Raw genomic sequence first — 8,539 nt, 5'->3', positions numbered from 1 at the left:
CGTACCCAAGGATTCCACATCCTGTTGTTACTCTTGTTACATCTGGAAAGCAAAACATATGGAGTTCTAATCATAACTGTGTACGAAAAACCGTGTACACTGTTTAACCACCTCTAGTTTTCATATCTGTTGGAAACTGCAGTGGTATGTACTTATTGGTACATATTTTGCATCTTGCGAAAAAGTTTCCACAGGTACGTTTTCATCATGAGATCAGGTAGGAAACTCTTCTCTCCTTTAAGAATGGATAATAATTAAAATACACCCAAATGAATCACAAATGAATAAAAATCTAAATCAAGTCTGGAAATCTGTACTGATACTGTTTGTTGCTCAAAATAGAAATGGTTAAATCTTAATGTACATAGCTGCGTGACCATTTTGACTCATTTCATACGATACGTCTCCATCCACTACACAGTGAACTCTTTGCTACAAGCATCATACATTGTCAGGATGAAAAATTCATCTTTTTGACAGCACTCATAAATTCTGTATTGTCTTTCCCTCCTTTGAGTTGCATCTTTGTGTCCGTTGCTCTCGGTTTCATGGCATTTGCATGAGGAGAGGGAGGAGCTGTGGACACCAGGACTGCTCTGACTCTAAAGGTTAATGACATTTTGACCTAGCAAAGCCATTTTTCAGGGCCCGTGCCATTAGATGGCCTTTGATCTTCTGTTACGTGAAGTAAAAAAATCCATATACCCATTTTAATCACAATATAAATTTTCAGTACAAGGCAGGAAAATGTCATTCTGCTCTTTTGTTATTGCAAATCACAACAAAATATATGGTCCAGTCAACTGCGCCAAATCTCATGAAAGATTCATTTTCATTTTTCATCATTCCTTACAAAGGACCCCGAGGACATTCACGGAACAGCTCTTTAATACCCCTGCATAAAGAGCGTCAATGCAGACTCCACTGCAAGCCGAGCCAAACCTCATTTAAACTTCTCTTAATCATCAGACTCGGAGCACAATCAGTAGGGCCGCATTCATCGCTGTCACCGCTGCCGAGTGACCTTCATCAGAGGTGCCAGGGCAGATGCCAGACAGGCTGCCATGTCATCTCTGACAAGGCCGATTTCTCTGAGCGCACACCCACACGGATGAAAGGCTCACAATGGCGGCGAGGCTGAAATACTGCACATTAACATTCATTATTGACCCTCTACCTCTGTTCAGATTCTGTAATTAGATCTCCACCGCTGGACTCGATGGGAGAAGAGAGGAGAGCGAGCCTTGAACTCAGCATGTTAATGCTCCTCTTCCATCCATCTCCCAGCCTCTACGGAACGGCTGTAAAACTGAATGTGGTTTCAGGAGGACGCAAGCTGTTCGGGAGTGATTTAGCCATCCGTTTGGGAGATCCGAGATGCGGGGAGGTAATGAGGGTGTGACAGAGACCGGGGGAGCCATTAAACATGGGCGGAGAGGCTAAAAGAACTGAGACGATTTGACTCTCGGTTAGAATTTAGGTCTCCCAGGTCCAAAAAGATATTTATGAGTCCTCTTTTAGGTGCCTGTTTACAAATGACAGAAAATCACTTTATGATGAATGTAGTCATTTAAAACATGTTAATAAATGTCTTTTAAATACAACATTTGGTCAATGGTAGACTATAGTTTTATAGATAGGGTGGCAAAAACTTCACTTCAAGAATGAAAAAATGGGTTCAATGAGTTTTGTTATATAAAAACTGCAAATGGAAAGAGTAAGGGCAATTTACATTATCTCTCCATATCAAGCATGGACTTTACTCAGTCCACAGACAGACAAATGCATTATTGGGAAATGTCTACACACACTTTTCCAGCCTAGGGTGAAGTCATTATGTACATTAACAACGATGTGAGACAAATATAATGTAATTTAATGGAAAACTGTGTGAGTGGCGGGGCAGGATTTTAAACAGCGCAGCATTTCTTGTGTAGTGTGCATTCAACTTATTCTTCTCTCTCTTAATATTAATAGTTCATATATATTATATATTAAAAAAAGTTCATTTATAACAATGTGTGTGTCAAAATAAATATGTCCTCAAGAGGAAGAACGAAATGTCAATCAGCAAACTGCCAGTAGCAAATGAAATGTTGTGGCCAAATAGATGTCAGGGTCACCCCAGACACCCCTCTGATTCTATATTCTGCATCACGCAGTGAGGTGTTGGCCTGCATTATATTTATTAACAATGTAAGATGACCTACACTGTAAAAAATAAATGTGTAAAATAAAAAAAGTACAGACAAATCATTACACAGGACATCATCTATTAATTTTACGGACATTTTCGTTAACTCTTAAACATAGCACAATGCAAAGTAAAATTTTAATTACTGGTAAATACCTGTAAAAATAAATACGGCAAAATTCCCTCAGATTGGGCCTTATTTTTAATAGATTTTTTAGAGTGTATTTAGGTCTAGGGCGGAGCATGTGCATTAATTTTTTTTTCACCCACACACCCAGAGTATATACACACAAACTTAAAATTAAAATCATCCCTACATAAAAACAAAAAATACAGTAATTTATAAACTAACACTTTTCTGTTTTAATGTATTCCAAAATATAATTTATTTCAGTAATAGTTTATTCCAGTGTCACATGATCATTCAAAAATCATTCAAATATGCTGATTTGGTGATTAAGAAACAATGCTTATTATTATCAGTGTTGAAAAACTGTTGTTGTGCTGCTTATTTTTAAGATTAAGATTCTTTGGTGAACAAAAAGTTTAAAATAACAGCATTATTGGCAATAGAAAAGAATAGAAGTCTTTTACTTGAAGTTTTGTTCAGTTGAAAGGATTAGTTCACTTCCAGAATAAACATTTCCTGATAATTTACTTATACCCATGTCATTCAAGATGTTCTTTCTTTCTTCAGTCAAAAAGAAATTAAGGTTTTTGCATTCCAGGATTTTTGTCCATATAGTGGACTTCAATGGGTTGAAGGTCCAGATTGCAGTCTCAATGCAACTTCGAAGGGCTACATGATCCCAACTGAGAAATAAGTGTCTTATCTAGGGAAATAATTGGTAATTTTCTAAAAAATAAAAATGTGTATACTTTTTAACCACAAATGCTCATCTTGCACTTGCTCTGTGATGCGCATTGGCGTCTTCACGCATTATGTAATCATGTTGGAAAAGTCACTTTGGTTCACAATAGGGTAGGGCGAAAAACTCTAATTTTCCTCCTCCAACTTCAAAATGATCTAACATTGTTGTTTTACCATTTGTTGTAAAGGGCATTTGACTTTCTTTGCATGTTCACTTTGTAAACACTGGGTCTGTATTACCGCATTTGTCACATGTGACCTTTTCAACATAAAAAAGTATATAAAAGTAATTTTTTATTTTTTTACAAAATTTCGCTGGATAAGAACCTTATTCCTCAGCTGGGATCATGTAGGGCCCTTTGAAGATGCCTTAAAACTGCTATTTGGACCTTCAACCCACTGAAGTCCACTATATGGAGGAAAATTCCTGGAATGTTTCCTTAAAAACCTTAATGTCTTTTCGACTGAAAAAGAAAGACTTGAACATCTTGGATGACATACAGTAGGAGTGAGTAAATTATTATAAAAGTTTTATTCTGGAAGTGAACTAGTTCTTTCATGCATCTTTAATGAATAAAAGTATTAAAACTGTATATATTATAAAAACTAAACATGTAAAATTACAAACTTCATTTAATTTCTGCTTTTACATCCTTCCAAACCGGCCCTATTTATTTCCACTTTAAGTGCCTTAACACTTAAACCACTTTTGCTTTAAAGAAAGGGAGAGACAAGTGGAAATTAACTTATGTGGTAATCAACATTACGTCACACATTCTGTCGATTGTGCTAAACTCGCACTGATCCTGGAATATAATTAGCTTAATATAAAATTACTGAAATCTTTCAAATTGTTCTGCATTCCCCCTACAGTTTCTAATAAATAATTCTGACAGGGATTGAGAAATCAACCAGTTTGCTGAATTCTATTTGCATTCCAATAGTTGTCAATCTCAGAAGAAAACCCAAGCGGCATCTAAACAAAGCTTCACGCCGAGGCATATCTGGGCTGCGGAAAGGCAGTTTACTGAACTCAGACGTGTGATCTGTTCTGCTTCCCGCAATCTTTCATGCCGTTCGCCCTTTTAAAGCGTCCCACATCAAAGTGTGAATGTGTGGCAGCCGCTGCCATAAACACTCTGATGAAACAATACAGCGAGTGTAAACGATTCCACAGTGACTCTAATATCAGTTCTAAGAGAAACTCTGCCTGCAGGAGTCCTCTTGGTTCCAGAACCTTTTCCTCGTTTCACTCTGTCCTTCCACCGTTTCTCTCGCCCTCTCAGGCGGTAGGCCGAAGTGACAGATGGAGGTGTGTGGCCTCTGCTTTCCAGCTTCCCACTTTCTCTTTAGTGTTTTATTTTGCCTCGTATATTTAATGGGACGCTCTGTGGTGCCTCAGCCCTGACCTCGCAGAAGTGCTGACTGGCAGTGATGGAGGGTCGACATGGGTCACCAATGCCTCTATCACACCGCTGACGCCGTCTGTCAGGCCGACGCACGGGGAGGAAGATAAAGCAGAGCGAGGGATTGCGGGACAGCACTAATTTCAGCGCCTTTAGTTACTCATTTGCCTGAGTAGCCAATGCCTCTTCGCACAGGTGGGCAGTTACAGTAGTTGACCACAGCGACGAGGAAAAAACAAATGACTCTGACAGAGAGGGAAAAATCAATCTGTTTGCAGTGAATTAATCTACATTACCACTGCAGCAGATCCCGCGGCAACCAGGAGGAACATCCATTATCTTTTGTGTGAGGGACTCTGTTATTGGCTAAGTAAAATGATGTATTGACTGATAAAAGAAGCAGCGTGCGTGGTTAGCGCTACTCGCAGAATACCGTCGCTAGCCGGTCTCACTCGGCGGTCCGAGCGGATGTTCGGCTTTCCTTCCTTTCCAACTCCCCAGCCGAAATCGAAATCCCACCGCTCCAAGTGCATATGCTGACCGCAGCTATTGATTTTTACATTATTTGTATAAAACAGGAATTGGAAGAAAGGCACGCAGTCAAACCCCATTTCTAGAGTGCTAAAATCTGCACCTCACGCCTGCACGGCATTAATTTGAATTGATCTGGGAATGACTCAGCATCTGTGTCAGATCTTTCCTTGCATGTTGGAAGGGAAAGGGAAAATGGGAAAAACAGATGGCAGAAGGTAATAGACCCAAGGCAATATCCTTTTAGTTCTGGATGGTGTATTTAGAGAGAACATTAATACTCAGGATAAGAATCATGTTCAAAGAGGCCACGCTGTGGCAGATGGCCATTTTCTGCAGATCTACCGTGAGTAAGTGACACAGGCGTTTTCTGTATCCACAGACGTATGCAGCAATTACAATCTGAGTGGTGAGCGTCGAGCTCTAAATGGCTTTTTTCATTATCTGGCTAAATGGTTTAAAATGAATAAATTCATTAACTGTGTTTGTAATTCAAATCGCTCAGCCACTTGTGCCGCTGAAAAGCCAAAGTGATGATATCACACCATCACCGCCGGACCCCTTAAGCTTTTAAATGTCAGCGACCTGAGGAAATTCATTTACACTGTATTGCTATTGCCAATACATTAGTGCGTCTCTTATATGCTGCTATTTCCATCCTCTTTTTGCACCTTCAGTGCTTCTAAATAATTAACAGACAGTTCTTAGTGTTCTCCACATCATGAATGCAGCTCATTCCTGGCATGTTGTTACGCTGCTCTTTCAAGCGAGACTCAGTCCCCATCGGACCCCAAGGGGTCATTGTTTGTAATGCCTGATCTATTGTGTTATCATGCTACGCTCTTCTAATCAAAATAGCTTTCTGCTTGTCCTTTGTAGCAGTGGTAGCTTCTAGATGCCGACAATCACCAGATTACAATGCAATACATCACTTTACAGACATCCCACGACATATCAAACGCTGATTGAACATGTTCAGTCTGCAAAAACTACAGCAGACCAACAGCAACAGATTTAGACGGGGTAACACACAGATCTGATTAAACCCGACGAACGTGTCTGTTGGCATCTGTTGGTGGAGTGCGAATTAGCCTTTAGCAGGACTGCTATCACACAAGAAGTGATGTTTGTAAATATTAGCATTTAATTATTATTACTATGACTATTATGCGTAGTAATGTGTAGGGTATGTTAGAAGAGCAGAATAGTCAGATAGCACTAGTTAATCAGTCATTTTTTGTAATGCCTGATCTATTGTTATCATCCCTGTTTTGGTGCTGGGATGCTGGTTTTAGCTGGTTTATGCTGGTCCTTTGCTGGTTTATTCTGGTCCTTTGCTGGTTTATGCTGGTCCTTGACCAGCAACATGACCAGCATAAACCAGCAAAGGACCAGCATTAACCAGCTAAGGACCAGCATAAACCAGCAAAGGACCAGCATAAACCAGCTAAAACCAGCATCCCAGCACCAAAACCTACCAGCATATGCTGTTTTTTTCAGCAGGGATGATCCCCCCATCTTAATACCAGTTGGAAAAAGGCTTGATTTCCAAGATATTGAATATAATTTGTAGGCGTCAGGGAGACGCTATCAATATATGGAAGACTCCTAGACTATCTGAGAGAGGTGTGGGAGAGATGTCTGTCGTGATGTGATCTTCTAGCTAATCAAAATAGCCTTTCTACTTGTCTTTTTGTAGCAGTGGTTGCTTTTTGTAGCTGTACTGAATCTCTGTTACACTATGTTAGCAGTATTTCTGCTATCATAGAAGTGATATTTGTCCTTATTAACATTTAAAAACGGTTATTTTTATGTCAGGCAATATTGTAAGAGAGCAGAATAATCAGTTATCACTGTTCTAGACAGCATAAGACAGTCGGGTAAATATTAGCTTGCAAACTACTGTTTATATACTAACAAGAAAGTATGCTTCTAACTACAGGCTGAGAGCTATATGTTGCTCATTAATGTTTGGCGGAATGATGATTTGAGGAAACACTGAATTGTTTAACTATGTTGGTAATGACAGCACTTGCGAATATGGCTTGTTTTATGGCTTGTGTTCTTGGCTTGTTTCAGGCAATTTTCAGCTGGTTAGGCTGGGGAATTAGTTTGAGTACCAGCAAACAAACATTTTTTTTTCTTTTTCAGCAGGGGGACCATATGCAGTGGCAGAGCCAGAGGGGTGTCAAAGGTGGCACTGAGTACCCCTAACATTTAATTGGCCACCCTGGGTGCCACCCAACATTTCATTTGCTACTAGCAGTTTAATGACTGACATTTCATTTCACCTCTTGAGAAAGTAGTAATTGGAGATTGTTAAAATACAGTTGAGGTCAAATTTCTACATCACCCTTTCAGAATCTGGAAAATGTTAATTATTTTACCAAAATAAGAGGGATCATACAAAATGCATTTTATTGTTTATTTAGTACTGACCTGAAAAAGATATTTCACATAAAAGATGTTTACATATAGTCCACAAGAGAAAATAATAGTTGAATTTATTCAAATTACAAATCCGACAAATTCTTTGGTTTTCCAGCATTTTTGTACAGTATATTTCAACCCTTTCCAACAATGACTGTATGATTTTGAGATCCATCTTTTCACACCGAGGACAACTGAGAGACTCATATGCAACTATTACAGAAGATTCGAATGCTCTGATGCTCCAGAAAGAAAAACATGCATTAAGAACTGGGGGGGGGGTGAAAACTTTTGAACAGAATAGAGATGTGTACATTTTTCATATTTTGTCTAAATATCTTTTTTTTTTTTTTTTTTTTTAGTACTGCCCTTTAGAGACTACAGATGATAGTTACATGTTTCCCAGAAGAAAAAAATAAGTAAAATTTTAAATAAACCCTGATCTTAAAATTCAAAAAGTTTTCATCCCCAGCTGCATGTTTTTTCCTTCTGAAGCACCAGTGAGTCTTTGAACCTTCTGTAATAGTTGCATATGTGTCCCTCAGTTGTCCTCAGTGTGAAAAGATGGATCTCAAAATCATATAGTCATTGTTGGAACAGGTTCAAATACACAAAAATGCTAGAAAACCAAAGATTTGTGGTACCTCAAGGATTTTTCTGAAGGACAACAGGCAGTTTAACTATTTAGGACAAACAAGGGATTCATGAACAACTATCACTAATAAAAAAAACACACACAGCTGTGGATCATTCAGGTAACACCACAGTATTAAGAATCAAGGGGATGCACATTTTTGAACAGAGTCATTTTTATCAATTCAACTATTATTTTTTCTTGTGGACTTGTCTTTTGTAAATGTATTTTATGCGAAATTTCTTATTCAGGTCAGTAGTAAATAAACAATAACATGTATTTTGTATGATCCCTCTTGTTTTGGTAAAATAATTAACATTTAGCAGATTCTGAAAGTATTAACATCAAATATTAAGAGAATATTATTGTTGTTGGCAAGAGAAAGAATAATGTGTTTAAATACAGTCGCACACTGTACGAGAAGTGCAATCCTGTTCAAAATCCTGCCACACCATAGTGCCACACTCGTCTAG

The sequence above is a fragment of the Garra rufa genome, chromosome 22, assembly GCF_049309525.1.
Source record: "Garra rufa chromosome 22, GarRuf1.0, whole genome shotgun sequence".
NCBI lineage: Eukaryota > Metazoa > Chordata > Actinopteri > Cypriniformes > Cyprinidae > Garra > Garra rufa.
Note: the sequence above shows the minus strand (reverse complement) of the source record.